This window comes from Lycium barbarum, chromosome 7, assembly GCF_019175385.1.
Source record: "Lycium barbarum isolate Lr01 chromosome 7, ASM1917538v2, whole genome shotgun sequence".
Taxonomy (NCBI): domain Eukaryota; kingdom Viridiplantae; phylum Streptophyta; class Magnoliopsida; order Solanales; family Solanaceae; genus Lycium; species Lycium barbarum.
The window spans coordinates 54,118,804-54,133,341 of record NC_083343.1 but is presented as its reverse complement, the minus strand read 5'-3'; the positions used below and the strand labels follow the sequence as shown (position 1 = coordinate 54,133,341).

At 38.1% G+C, this 14,538-nt stretch overlaps 1 long non-coding RNA gene across 1 annotated transcript; it reads left to right on the top strand.

Moving 5' to 3' along the window:
• The first annotated feature begins 222 nt into the window (after positions 1-222).
• Positions 223-4,359, top strand: LOC132603435 (uncharacterized). The gene is made up of 2 exons (XR_009568299.1): positions 223-2,620; positions 4,164-4,359. It is a non-coding gene; the product is annotated as an uncharacterized LOC132603435 (long non-coding RNA).
• The last annotated feature ends 10,179 nt before the right edge of the window (positions 4,360-14,538 follow it).

Here is a 14,538-nt window from a genome sequence, read left to right as displayed (position 1 = left end):
TTCAAAAAAAAAAAGTGACCTTGTATTTATTTGGGATTCCTAATTGATAATTTGATTTCCAGAAGTGTATTCAGAGTGTCGAATTATGATTCAGAGTGTCGAATGCTTGCAGATTTAAAAATGCGGATGCCTTATTTCGGTTTTTGTGTTTTTTCCCCCAAGTTTTACACTCTCAGATGAATCATTAGAGAACGATTTTGCGGGTTGATTCTTTGGGTGAGTTTTACTTTTATTAAGCTATCTAAGTTGGTTGGTGCTTTTTTATTATGTTTTTAGCCCACCTCTTACTTGATTTTTCATTACTTTATTCCTTAAAAGAAAAAATAATAGTACTCTATTAGTGTTCTTCATGTTCTGCTACTATGCCAGTTTCTTTTGTAAAATATCGGTGCTACTTTGAAAAGCGCCATTTGTAGTAGTATATTTCTTCTGTTATTTAGCATTTTACACTTACTTTTAGTATTTTTTAGTAATGATGTCTGAAGGAAGAAAAAGTTCATTATATTGGAAGTGTTCTAAAATTGGGATTAAGGGAGTTTTTCAGTTATAAATGTTCTGTTTTTGCTGTTTTATTGTCAGAAAAGATTTACAACGGAAGTTTTATAAAGTTGGGCCTCAAGGTTTGGTTTACCTATTTTTGTAATGTGAATTTGTAGCTTTCTTGTGTGGTTATACTTTAGTCTTTCATTTTAGTGAAGTTATAAAATGTGTTTGTGTGTGTGTCTGTCACTCTGTTGTGTTAGGCCAAAAAATTACTTCAGTTCGAGCATTATAATATGGACTCAGTTTTGATTCAAGTCATTATATTGTAGGGCCTGTTTTGATTGAAAATTTTATTATTGATAGAGTGCAAGTATTATTTTGTCACTGCATAAATAGAGTGTACTGACTGATTTTTTTTATATGTTGAAGAAATATATTATTTCCATGTTCTTGTGCTTCCCAATAGGTTGCTTTAGTTCTCCTTAGTCATTATAGTTTTTGTTATTGTGGGATAATAGCTAGTGTATCATATCTCTTTTTTTTTTTTTTAAAGGTAAGATAGAAAATTCAGTGAGTTAGCTTTAAAGTGTCTTATGTGTTTTAGTTTCTCATGTGCTTGAGCAATTGTATGTTATACGCTATGCATATTAATCAGTAGCTTATCTCATTCTTGTGATGTCATAGGAGGTTTTAATCATGAGTCGACAAGTTTAATAAAAGTAATGTGCTTAGTACCTTTCGTTTTGATAAGTAAGGTGCACCTTAGTACTTTTTTAATCCTAATTTTCTTAATCTGATTTTTATTTAATCCAAGGTTATGGCACCAAGTAAGCATTGGACGCCACTTGTTGATAATTGACTTGATGAAACCTACTTAATCGATGGTGCAAAAGTTTTTGGTTTATGCTATTACAAGAACAGGAAAATTGTATCAAATAAGATGTCCATATGTCCAAAAAAATGAAAACGTTATGCAGTACAACCAATCATTTGAAACAAGTATGGTTTTTCAAATTCATTATGTTATTAATTTGTACAACTAAATTTTAATGCTGATGGTTTGAATCAAAATAGTTCCTCAAACATAACCAGTTGCACAAACAGTACTTTAAGTTTCCATAACCAGTGCACTTTTTGTCCTGGATTAATATTTACGTGTAGAACTAACGGCGTACTCAAGTGACCTATACAATGTAGTTTTCCATTTTCACTCTAAATTCTAGTTGGAAAAGCACTTTACCGCTAATGAGCTAGTCCCTTAAATCAGAACCTTCAGTCGAGCAATCTCGTTCAATAACTCTTCGAAAGATAAAATGGTCTTACCTATATATTTTTGGTGCGGTTCCTCGCCTAATATTGGGCTCTTATATATCTTACCGGTACAGTTTCATTGGGGATGCAGCGTAATTTTTTGAAAGATGGACATTTATATAATATTGCATTTCTAGATCAGTTTTGGTATATGTAAAGATGGTGCACTTTAGGTGAGAATGAAATGTTTGTTTTTAATAGCTATTCATTTTTGTCAAGTCTGAAATAGTATTAAGATTTTGTGCATGTTATAGGTATCCAAATTACTGTTGTTTTTGTTAATATTCTGGTGTAGTGCTGCTGCTATTTTGATCTCATGATTTGGTGCAGTTTTGTTCCTAAAATTGGTGGAATTTTATCGATGCTTGCATTTTTTTGGATGACTTAGCTAGACCTCTGTATGTGTTGCATTTTCGATGTAGTATGTTGGTGCAAAGTTGTCCTATACAACTGATTTTTTGGCATCTGAGGTGGTGCGAAGCTATTTAAGAAGAGTAGGATAGAAAGTCAATATGGAATCTATTTTAAAGATAGGGAAAGTGTGCAGTTTAATCCACCGTTAGTTCTATACAAAAAAATTAACGCAAGACTAGAAGTGCACCAGTAATAGAAACTTAAAGGAGTACTTATACACGGTGTTATATCTAATGGATAACATAGAGGTCCATTTTGAGCCTTTTCTCTTAAACTTTTCACTAATGTGATTTCCTTGCACCAGGTGCTATAGCGAAAGGACGAGGCTGAGGTCTTAGATCTATGTGCTTTTTGGGGGTGTCTTGAAATAAGGTGGGATCCTTGCATAAGAGTGCTTTTTATTCTAGTCAAGGTATGCCAACACCTTCTAATATTACAAGATCAGATTCTACAATGTCTTATGCTTAAGAAATGCGAACAACGAATAAAAACTCATTGGTTCTTGGGGAAGGACATATACAAACTGATACTCCATTTTCTCCATCTATTGATCAAGTTATGCAATACACCCAAATTGTTGAAACAAGTATGATTTCTCAAATCTATTGTGTTAATTTGTAGAACTTAAATATAATGCTAATTTTAAATATATGAAATGTTGAAGTGCTAATTCTAACAATCAAATAAAAATGTTGAAGCGCAGATTTACTTGTGTACTTGCTGTTATTTGTTTAACATTCTGTTAGCTGATTTTTGGAGATTTTGTGCTTGTTGAAATTTTATTTTGAATGGAGATGTGCTGCTAAAATTGTCTGGTAGCTGGAATCTTATTTTATCTTGCAACTGTGCACTGGATAGTTTTTAGATTTTTTGTTAGTTCTCTTCTTCTCTAGCTGGCAGACTTAGACATTTTATTGAGGCAAACAATGCTCTCTCATACTTTTTTCTTTTGCAAATTGCCTCTCTACAACTTCATAAAAAAAATGCTCTTAGCAGCAGGACTAAAAATCTTATATTTGAGCTTTCATTTGATAGCATGAGCAGTCACAAGGTTGCCATAATCAATTGAATTGGTGTTAAAACCTTCTACTCTTCAATCTGTACTTATCAATCTTCTTTAACTTGTTAAATTTGAAACTGAAAAGCCTATGCAAATCGGTCTCAAAAGTTGGCTGCTGCTACAATTTAATAGTATAGATCCACTTGAGATAACAAGAAAAAATGAACATACTATAAAGGATACTTTTAGTAAGAAGTTGAAACAGAGCACAAGGAAGGATAAATTACTGTATGAGGTGAAGAACCCGCAAGTAATATGTAGAATATCCTCTCATCTTTTATTCATTATATTTTCCATCTCCTCTTTTCTCAATGGGGGTTAGGGAAGTAGATGGTTATTTCTTTGTTTTTTCGTCTTCCTCTTAAGAATGAGGTCTATCTAAGCATATCTTTAGCTTGAAAAGTAGCTTTTCAAATGCTTTCTAAGATCTTATAACTTGTCATTCCAGGATTCTCACGACCCTGCCTATGAATTAACGCAAAAGCAATAGGAAATCAAGACACGAAATGTTTATCTTTGGTCCCTCTACTACAGTTCCAAAGCTCTTCCTTTTAAATTCATTGACGGGTCAAGACTTCTTCAGTGTTACTTTGAAGAGGTTGCTTCAACTTCGTACTGAAATGAAAGTTTCAAGTTTTGTAGCAAAACACAATGACGGGAAACTATTTTTAAGTCTAATTCTACGATCTAATTAGTGATAATTGCTGAGACAAATTCAAGTGTTGGTTTTACAAAGTACTAATTAACAAGATGTGTTCAGTTTTCGTGTATTGCTGAAGAAAGTGATGAACTCTTTCCCTGCCACCAAGTGATCCTCTCCATTTATGTTATCTTTTAGATGCTTAATCCGATCTTTATGATTTTCTAAAGAGATTTTACTGTTTATTGTTTACAGGGTTTGAAGAGTTTTAGTTACAAGTCAAGATGAGAGTATTGAAGACTTCATACAAGTAGCTAGGAAAGAAATTATATTTTGCTGAGTAGTTGTGTAAACAGTTGGTTGTATTACAAGCTAGATGTTAGTACTTTTTTTTGTAATTAATTACCTATTCTAATATTTGTAAATGAAAGCATTCATTTTTTGTTGATAATTTTGTTGTTGTGCCTGTGATTGTCTATACTGGTAATTGTATAATTTTGAAAACTAAATGACAGGTAAAGACCACATTTTAATCATAATTACTTTTTAGGACCAGTAGAAACTGGTTGCTAAAATTTTTAGGGACCAGTTAATCCATGCGTTGAGACTAGATTTATGGTCCCTAAAAGTGTTTTAGGAAGCAGAATTCCTCCAGTCGTTAAAACTCTTTAAGGACCAGTAATAAAATTCCGTCGCTATTGACCTTTAGCGGCGGAGCCTATAGCGACGGGTGGGGACCAGATTTTTCTGGTCGCTATTGACCTTTAGGGACTAGAATCACACTTTTAGGGACCAGTTTTCCCTTCGCTAATGGTCATTTTTCTTGTAGTGTATGTTATACTCGGCACTAACATGTTACGTTATATATGAATCGGGCTGCACGTTCCGCAGCAATATAATATATGTATATGGATCGGGCTGCACGTTCCGCAGCAATATAATATATGCATATGGATCGGGCAGCACGTTCCGCAGCAATATAATATATGCATATGGATCGGGCTGCATGTTCCGCAGCAATATAATATATGTATATGGATCGTGCTGCACGTTCCGCAGCAATATAATATATGTATATGGATCGGGCTGCACGTTCCGCAGCAATATAATATATGTATATGGATCGGGCTGCACGTTCCGCAGCAATATAATATATAAATGGATCGGGCTGCACGTTCCGCAGCAATATAGTATATATATATGTGGATCGGGCTGCACGTCCCGCATCAATATAATATATAAATGGATCGGGCTGCACGTTCCGCAACAATATAGTATATATATATGTGGATCGGGCTGCACGTCCCGCAGCACTAAGCATGCATGGTCTGTGTTTGGAAAGTAAGCATTGTGGCACTCTGGATGATCTACTTATTTTCTGTACTTTTTCTAACATATGACATCGGTATACATGATTTGCGTTCGGAAGATAAGGACTCTGGTATTCTGGCTAATGTACTTACCTTTTGTACTGCTTGTTTCGATTATGGTTCTGTTTTCTGTATTCCATGCCTTACATGCTCAGTACATATTCCGTATTGACCCCTTTTCTTCGGGGGCTGCGTTTCATGCCACGCAGGTACACCCAGATGAGTAAAGGACATTGCTAGAAAATGCTTTAGCTAGATTGGCGAACTCCACTTCTTTTCAGAGTGTTGCCGAGTGAGACTATATATGTTATGATTTCTTATTGATGTTAGAGCCTTTTCAGACAGAGTCGTGGGTATAGAATGTCAGTTTTGCAAGCGGCTCCATGAGCCGATGTGTCATTCTGTGTTATGTGATAAATTCGATATGATTACAGATTTTGTTTGATTTGAGAACAACGAAAAAGAATATTTCTGAAAGCTCTCATTATGTATTTCATTTTTATTTGATTTAAGAGTCCAAAGAGATTATGTGTGTAATAAGAGTCAGCGGGTTCGCTCGGCTCTAAATAAGGGTCGGGTGCCCATCATGCCCTATCAATATTTGGGTGTGACAAAGTGGTATCAGACCAGGTCGTCCTAGGGGTTGTCTGCAAAGTCGTGTCCAGTAGATTCCTGTTTATGGGTGTGAAGCCGGCCACATTTATAAACAGGAGGCTACAGGGTATCTAGGGATTGTTGACCTTCTTTCTTTCTTAGATCGTGCGATAGAGCCAAGTCATAAGAAATGAGATTCCTTATATAAGTCTTACATACGACGGAAGAAGGTGAGTGACGATATGGCAAGTCACAGAGGTAAGTCTTGATATATTTGTTCTGTTACCTGAAACTGGAAGCACTGGATGGCTGGAATGTGTCATATAGTTGTATGTTCTGTGAGGTATTGTCGATATTTGCTACGTACAGATTTTGAATAGTAAGAATGGTAAAGGAGATCCTGCCAGAATTGTTGGGTATGCCTAACAGGAAGAAGTGTGGAAAGGAAATATCGTAAATAGACAATAAATGGGATGTGATATTTTAGAGGAGCTACGGATTTGGGTATGGCGTGAGAAATGATTGTGAGAAAGATGATTAGCAGTCCAGAGGATTAAAATGGATAATATCCGAGGTTTAGTAAGAACAAGGTCTACTGGGGGATTCAGAGAAAGTTGACAATCAGTTTTGTTGTAGATTATTATGTAGGAATGGTTAGTGGAAATCCGAACAGACTGATACCCGAAGTATTTATAAGTAATGGCCAAGAAGGTATGTTCCCCACCATCGGGAATCTGGAAATCTGGGATAAAAGGTAACCATACTCACAGGTGAAAGGTGAATATTGAGGATCGAAAAGGGTAAAATAGTAATTGTAAAGGAAAGTCCATGTTACGAAAATGTCTCGGAATCTGTAAGACTTCGACTTGCTCCAGGTTATGTAATGAAGGTCATGCGGCGAAGTGGACGCGATTATATCAGCATTAAGGCACTGGATTTCATCAAAGTTTTGAGGTTAAGCATACTAAGGTGGGAGAAATCTTAGGATGGGTGACCCCCTGGGAAGTGCGCAAGAAATTCTATAAATCTAGGCATAAGAGGCAAATGAAAAATTAGAATAGCCTAAGGGAAACTAGAGTATATGGGATGGTTGGAGACCATAAGAGGCCACATAGGACGAGACAGGCTAGACTGGAGAAGAGACAGAAAGTGCGTCACAGCTCTGGGATTTAGATAGGCTTGAATAGCGTTTGGAAGTATTTCGTGGGCTAGTTAATAGTAATTATATATATATATATATATATATATATATATGAATGCGTGCGATATCCCACATGTGAATGTATCGGTGGGCATGTGATGTGTGTCCCAGCGACCGGTGCTACGGTATGGAAGGCCTCAATCGAGCAAGGGTACCGAAGTTCAAGTGACAACAAAAATAGATGGTACAAGTGTTACAAGGTAAGCTGATGTTATTTTCACTACAGGTTAAGATTGGAAAATTCTAATACAACGATATTTGGAAAAGAAAGAAAGTGAGTAAATGGAAGGCAAAGAGACCAAAATGTCGGAAGAAGGTGAGAGGTAAGAAACCTCGGTGAGTGAAACCCCCGAGAGAAACTATCGGCAAAGCACGAGACTACTTGGGTAAAAACTCAAAGATAGGCATGTGAAGAGGATAAAGTGTGGTAAAATGGAACAAAAGAGGAGTGTGTGAGGTTCGAGAACCAATTTCAATAAGTGGGGCTAAAGGAATCACAACACTTTCAAGCGCCAGAAAAGGAAATTTATTAGCTCGGGGCCAGAGTTCAAAACCTATCGGTATACCAGGAGAATACATGAAAGAAGTAGAAACGAATTGACAATGAGTATACCGTGAGGTCGACATGAAGGGAAAGGATGAAAGATACCTTAAGAGAATTCTTCTTGCCAACATGAATTATGATATGTTTATGCCATGATTTGAATCCCTCATATCGGGCAAACTGGCGCCGTACCTAAGTACGCAGTGATCTGTTTTAAAGAGTAATAAAATTAGCAAGAAAATGGCCACGAGCTAAGTTCATAAAGGACAACGGAGAAAATGATAAGATTCAAAGGATATTTCGGACGAGAAAGACTATTATAACGAAAGTATCAACAATTGGTAGTCTGGGAATTTTTGAAAGAAAGAAAGAACGCAGCACCTATGAATGAAGTAAAAGAGTCCACCGGATACTAGAAAATAGTTCATGGACCATTAATTATACGGAACATGAGAATATACGCTATGAAATTATACGAATCATCGATGTGAAGTGATGCTCGATCATATTTGTAAGGAATCCACACCGGAGAGCCAACAAGGAATAACGATGGACGAAACGAGCGCCAATACAAAGAAATCAAAGACAAGTATACTTTTGTCGAGAGATGACCTGGGAAGAACAAGGATAAAGACTTGGCGCAGCGAATTAGAAAACCCATGACACGGAATGAGGACTCATGTAAAGACCGAGGAGTTCGATCATAAAGGAAATAGGGTGAAAGATAAGGAATGACCATGAAGAAAAGGGCAACTATAAGAGGGACCCCCCTCCCCCCGAAGTGTTATAAGACCCCATAAGATTAGTTGATGAACATTCGAGGACGAATGTTCTAAAGGGGGGGAGGGAGGATGTTATAGCCCGTATTTTGTACGTTCGGATAATTCGAGATAATCGCGAGAAGTTAAGGCCAAGGCTATATTTTGATCTTGTTTAATACACAGGTTGTTATGAAATTTTTTGAAGTGGAAATAGTAAGAAAGGCTAAGGGCAAATTTGGAAATTGAAAAAATAATTTTTCATGAATTCCAAAACAAAAAAAAAATGGTCTTGAAGCAAAAAGGGGCCAAGTGGGCCGTCCAATAAGGAGTGGTCTTAGGCCCACATGGAGGTTTAATAAATAAGACCAAAAGATGACTTAATGGTCATATTTCTCATCTTCATTGTTATATCCCGTGTTTTCACGCGTTTGGAAAATTTGAAATATCTTGGATTTTTGAGAAATGAGGTCAAATTTGATTTTATTTGACATAGGAGTTGTGCATGAAGGAATATTAATGTGAAAGTGTCGGGGAAGGTTAAGGGCAAAATTAGAATTTCGGAAATTAGTTTCGGGAATTGTAAAACAAGGATTTAAATCCATTGGGCCAAGAAAAGGGAAGAGAAAAATTTGGGCCCAACATTAAGGGGTGGCCGGCCAAATAGGCCCAAACCCACCTTATTAATGAATAATTCTCCATGTGTGAAATAAGTATATGAGTCATCTTCCTTTTTAGAAAGTTCAAGAATTGAAAAGAAGAACAAAACAAAGCAAAACAAGAGCAAAAAAAAATAAAGTGTTATATCCGGTATTTTCGAACGTCGGATTATTTGTAAGTCGAGGTGGGGCCCACACGTCAAGATTTTTTTTGGGACATGTGACAAGTTATATGAATCGCATATGTAAAGTTAAACACAACTCGTGAAGGGCCCTGGGGCGAAATCAAAGTGGAAGCCCTCCAAACGGATATTTTTAAGAAAACGTTTTCGGATGACCTGACTTGGAGGGGAAAAATCGGCATTATAAGTTTGGAATTTTGGAAAACGCCCAGCAATAAAAGTTGTAGATAATTAAAATAGCTTTCCAACGGTAGATCGTGGGCCTATAGGTGACATCGGTACAAGGAGATATGGATAAGGAGATTGTAGGCCCAATGTTTAAGGGGTGGCCGGCCAAGTGAGGCCCAACCCATAGTTTAATTAAATTTCCATGTGCTAATTAATATAAGAGCCTTGGATGAGTCATAAAGCATAGAAGTTTCAAGAAAACTTGAGAGAAAGAAAAGAAAGAACAAGGAGAAAACTCCATGGCCATTTCGGCCAAGATGGGGGAATTTTCCCCCCATGAAATATTTTTCTAAAAATTATTTTCTTGTTGTATACCCACTAATTCAAGGGTCCTCTACAACTTGGTGTAATTATTTTGGAAGATAGAACCCTTGGTTCATCAAATGCACACCTTGGTCAAGTGAAGAAGTAAGGAGAAAAAGGTAAGAATTAATCCCTTTTTATGTGGTATGAAGGGTTTATTTATGTTGTAGTATGTAGAAATGGTTAGAATTCATGAAAGTATGGAAGTTTGTATGGTGTTTATATGTGTGTAAGTAGCCGTGTGCATGTGAATATTGTATAACCAAAATGAGTTAATTTTATGTTGTATTTTAGTTGTGGTTATGGTGAAAATTATATTGGGAATGAAAGTTGAATGAATTTTGGTTGAAGTTGGAATGTAGAAGATTATGTCACTTTAGAATGATTTTGTGATATTATGGAAATGAAGTTGTTAAGATGTGAATTATGATTATGGTTGATGAAATTGGAAGATGGAAATATGTTATGGATAGGTAGGTTGAATATTAGAAGTTTTGGATGAATTATGACTTTGGTGGAATGTTTGTATATTTTGTATACCTTGTGAATATTTTGTGGAAATGATATGAAATATTTCCAAATTGTATTGTAATGATCTTGATTAGTAAATGAATATGAGAAGGTTGATATTAACTTGAAAGTGTAAAGTTGGTTTGGAAGTTGTTGCATTATTTGAAAAAAAAAAGACAATTTATGTTAGAATGCATTTCTAATGGATTGTTGATATTGTTGGCATTGTTGATTGGGTTGGTTGTTGCTATTTGAGCCGAGTTGAATCTCGGGGATGTTGTATGTATAGGGGAGATGCTGCCCAAATTTCCGTAGACAAGTATTGGCAAAAATTGAACCTTTAGGCCCTATGATTAATATTTGGTAAACATGACCAAATGCAGATTTCGGACGAAACGGGATTTGAATTTGGAAAGGCGTAAGGAGCGAATAAGGTATGTAAAGCCTACCCCTTCATTCTCAGGCATGTTCTAGACGTAATAGGCTCGACTGCGAGCCTTAGATACGACTCTGTTCTTCGGAATTCGAGATTGAAGTCCGCTCCATTTCCTTTAGTAAGATTAAATCAGTTTTCTTATAACTTGCCCTTAAAGTAAACTTTATGTATGCAACTTTCCTAAACGGAGTCGGTATGCTTCTAAATGATTATGGACGACCTCATAAGGTCTATTATCTGTAATTTACGTACGCCGCCTCGAGTTGGTCCGAGGTGGGCCCACAAAGCCCGATACTTTCTGTATAACTTTAACTACCTTGTTTCTGTCCAATTTTCTCAGACAACATCTGGACTAATATTCTATCCGTTATATGGCAAGCGTTATGACTATTTTCATAAATCTGACAAAATATTTTTGACATCTGGAAATCTGATCCTGGTAATAATCTGTCGTGCCATCCCAAGTGATATATAGGCGCGTATTTTGAATACTGTCCGAATACTTTGATTTGACCTGCCGTTTGTCCTATTTCAGTTCCATTGAGTCTGTATGATGATCTGTATGTATGTGGTTTCTCATTAATCTGTTCGTGGATGCCTCAACGCTTCCTTCACTGCGCCCGGGCCAGGTTCTGTTATCGTGCATATTCCACTGCATTGTTTACCGCGTCCCTCGGTGTGCGGGTCGGGATCTATTTACATCTGTATATGATATTATGATGTGTGTATGGGGTTGGCGGCCAGGATGGCATATGATCTGATCTGTCTGTCCACCGCGTTCCGTACTAAGAGGGTCGGGTTCTGTTACCGCGTCCCTCATGAGAGGGCCGGGATCTGTATGTATGTATGTATATGCTATCTGCATCTGTATAAGCATATGACTCTGTATGACTCTGCATGCATGATTCTGTCTGTCCGTGTGGATTATGATTCCGTCCGTCCGTCTGGATTATGATTCCGTCCGTCCGTCTGGATTATGATTCTGTCTGTCCGGCTGGATTATGATTCTGTCCGGTACATTTCTGCCCGTCCGTTTGGATTACGATTCTGTCCGCTATATTTATGTGCTTCTGGTTCAGACTATGATTATATTTGTTATATTTTCGCTTTACATACTCGGTACATTTTTCGTACTGATCCCCGGTTCTTCGGGGGCTGCGTTACATGCCCGCAGGTACAGACGCACCCGGTGATACGCCGTCAGTCTAGGACACTGATTCTGCTGTTTTGGGAGAGCTGCTTTGATCCGGAGCGTGTACTTTTGGTATATATCTTCTGACATCTATATATTCTGTATGTATGGTAACTTGGGGTACGGCGGAGCCCTGTCCCGTCATGTGCTTCTGTATGTCCGATTAGAGGCCTGTAGATATGTATGTGGGTTATGGGTTGTCACTGTTCAGGTAGGTATGTACGAGTTTGCTATTCTGTCTGCTATGATAGCCTTAACGGCTTAAGTGTAAGTCTAAGTATGCTTATGTATGTATATGTTCTCGTGCGCTGTATTTTATTTTATTATGGATCCGTGTACAGCTAATGTGAATTAGTTTTTTTGGGCACGCCAACTCTGGTAGGTAATTACGTACGGGTATCCAGTTAGGATACCAGTCACGGCCCACGGGGTTGGGTCGTGACAGAAGTGGTATCAGAGCGGTTTGTCCTCAGAATGTCTACAGGCCGTGTCTAGTAGAGTCTTGTTTATCGGTGTGTTGTGCACCACATCTATGAACAGGAGGATACAGGACATTTAGGATGTTACCCTTTCTTTGAATCTTAGATCGTGCGATAGAGCCGTATGGTTAGGATGTTTCTTTTCCTACGAATTGATGTATCTACGGCGAGGCTCCAACGAGCAACAGTGTAAGCAATTGGGAAATTATTTCTGACCCACTTCCTGCAGGTGATTGTGGATTGATAAAGAATGAAAAGGGCAGCTTCTGACGATGTGGATGGGGGTGCTAAGAAGGCCCCCAGGATATCACCAAGACCGAGTAAGCAGAGCCCCAGCTACTCGATTGAGACAGACCCTTCGGAGGATCCGGCGACGATACCTCCAGAGTTCCTTACCCCAAGAGAAGAGGATATCCACGATACAGATCCACTAGAGCATTCCTCTGGGACGCCGGAGGAGGAGGTTTCCGGGGACATGCCAGCAGCTCCCGTGGTGGAGCACTATGTCAGACAGGCCTCCCTGGAGAGTGTTACGCCCTACTCCAGTCCTTTGTCCTGGCCATCAGTGAACCAGGAATTGCCGGGCTACCTATACTCCTCCGATTCGGATGCAGGTAATAGCGGGAGCCAGACGAGTGGGGGGCAGACAGACGATGATGATGATGGACACATTTCCCACGGCAGCTCCCCATGTCAGACCCAAGATTGATCATTTATAAGTATATGAGTTTCCTAGAGCTTCCTATGTGTGTATGATTTCTGTAGAATATTATTCAATGACGACAACGGAAAAAAAAAAAAAAAGGGATTAAAGACCCAGTGGTTAAAAACAAGGGCGACTGAGATGTCCCCGCCACCAGTGTGAATCTAGAAAACCCAGATGAAAGTGAAAATTGAAGATTCAGAAGGGCAACATGGTAATTGTATGGTTTAGACCGGAGTGGGACCCGTTATGAAAACTTTCCGAAAATTTACTAAGACCCCGATCGGCCCTAAATTACGTGACAAAGGTCGTGTGGGGCAGTCGACGCAATTATATTACCATTAACGCATCAAAACACATGAAAGTTTTGAGGTTAAGCGTGCTGGAGCCAGAGCAATTCAGGGATGGGTGACCCCCTGGGAAGGATACAAATTTTCACAAATGTAAGTATAAGCTATGAATGGAAATTTGGGGTAACCTAAAGAAAAAGAGAATGTGTGGAGTAGCCAGTACCCTTATAGGAGTCACGCAGATCGAGTAAGAAGAAATTGGAAAAGAGTCCGAATGAGGATCTGGAAACATTGCGAATAGATATATTGTGATTGCACTTTTGCGATGAGACACAATAAGGGAATGTTATGTATCAAAGGAATAAGAAGGGTATCCAAATAAAAATCTAAGAAATATGGTGAAGGAAAATATTGTAAGTGTACCTCTGTAACAGCGCAACAACGATAAGGAAGTGGTATGCATAAGAAAGTAAGAAAGGGCCTAAGGGCTATTGTACAGGGTCAGTAGAGTTCCATAAGGATACAAACTTATTTGTTATATTTGATTGGATACTTTGATGAAATAACTCGTGGTACAACGATCAGGGTGAGTAATGAAACGTCGACAAGGGAAATTTTCGTAAATCACTGAAGCCTTAGTGGAAGTGGTCTAATTCTAATCAAGATTCTGTCTGCTATACTTCTGCGCCTCTGACTGTACTTCTGCACCTTTGACTTTGATGAGGCTCTATCTATGATTCCTCTGTACTTCTGGATCTGATTACGTTTCTGTCTGATATGCCTCTGTACGTTCGACTCTAATTACGAATTTGTCTGATACATCTCTGTACATCTGATTTTGATCACGGAACGTCTGACATACTTCCATAGGTCTGACTTTGACTACGAATCTGTCCGCCATAGTTCAGTACATCTGACTCTGATTATGGATCTGTCCGGTATGCTTCTGTGCGTCTGACCCTAGTTATGAATCTGTTCGATATGACATGGGATTATGATAACGTTGTAAGTAACTGAGAAGTGTGACAAGGGGTGAAAGATGTTGATGGTAATTGTAACATTGAAAATAATTTTGAAGGAGAGAAAGGAACCTCCCCGAAATATGATGAAACTTCATAAGGACAGTCGAACATTCGAGGACGAATGTTTTAAAGGGGGGGAGGATGTTATATCCTGTATTT